The sequence below is a fragment of the Aplysia californica genome, unplaced genomic scaffold (assembly GCF_000002075.1).
Source record: "Aplysia californica isolate F4 #8 unplaced genomic scaffold, AplCal3.0 scaffold00003, whole genome shotgun sequence".
NCBI lineage: Eukaryota > Metazoa > Mollusca > Gastropoda > Aplysiida > Aplysiidae > Aplysia > Aplysia californica.
The window spans coordinates 4,026,297-4,027,719 of NW_004797273.1; positions in this window are offsets into that span (position 1 = coordinate 4,026,297).

Here is a 1,423-nt window from a genome sequence, read left to right on the forward strand (position 1 = left end):
CCCCGCAAAAAAAAAACCGAAGTAGAAACACAACACGTTTTTGCACATTATTTCGTAGCATATATGTTGTTGCATGTCTTGTCAAGTTTCAGATAAAGAAAACACAGTCGAAAAATCTGTTTAAATACTGTACTCAAATTATGCCCCGTAAGAGCTCTACTGCAAGCCTTGTTGAAGGACCAGAATTCGCGTCCTCAAGGTGTTAACGAGACATTTTCCCTTTTGCTTAAGTACTTGTTTTTTGAATGAGCGAGATTCTTTAGAAGACGTTGACAGACGTGTAATTCAAACGATGTTGCTGATGGTAATCACGTTTTACAATTCAGTCGCCACAATTAAGATAATTATTGAGCCTGTTGTATTGATCCTGCCTTTCAAGGTCACCAACCCAGGCAGCAACGCACAACCATATGAAGATAAAATGTCTTCCCTCGCGCGTAAATTGAACTAAGATCTTTTGCTTGAAAGCCAAAGAGTCAAACCATTGCAACCCAGAAGCGGGTAAACCCCTATTCTTCACTCCAAGCTACCATCTGTAATTTTGATTGTTTGCAGAGTGGTGATTAGAAAACAGCAAATGTCGCTGTTTTTCCGTTGTAGGATGTGTATTTAGTACCAGTATAAATACTTGCAGGTTATTTGAGAATACAAGATCTTTGACTGAGCGCCAATCTCTTGCACTTAAAGAACAAAACAGCCTCTCTATTTCCAAAAGCAACTAAAGTTGAAAAACGCCACTTTGGAAATTCGAACCAGAATCATCAAACCTGTAGTTCAGCGAGATATCAACTGAGACATCGCACTGTCCCCATCAATATTTTAGAAGCTCAACTTTGTTTTAATGCCTGTAGCTGATCCCTTACAGCAAGGTTTCCCTATCAGACAGGATTGAAGTAACCTAACTCAAAAGTTGTGCCGGTGGGTTGGAACTCAAAATCTTTGTGTTTAAAATACATGTATGTACATGTCGTTAAATCGTACCTGGTGGATATGAAAGAAGCACAGAGCCTTTTAGTAGGGGGTGTAAGTTTTAGTTTTAGTAAAAGTTTTACGACACTTGCAACAAAATAAGGTCATATAAGTGCCAAAGATTAGAGGTGTTGCAAGAGAGTAACAACAAACATAAAAAGAAGAAGGGGAGATAAGGACGATAGATGTTTGATAGGAAAGAAGAAGCAAACCACACCAGAGAACCCGCCAACATCCACATGCTGAAACAAACTTGGAGAAAAGAGGATATAGGGGTGTGTTAGAAATAACTCTTACACATACAATGACATGTACTATGAAACGCGACGAGACTTAAATGTCGTAAGTCTGAATATATTGTGTACTAAAAACTGGTGTAGCAGATGTCGATGCTTTGTCATTTAATTTTCTAAAGAAACTTGTGCTTTTCTGTCTATTGTAGCAGCTCTTTTGG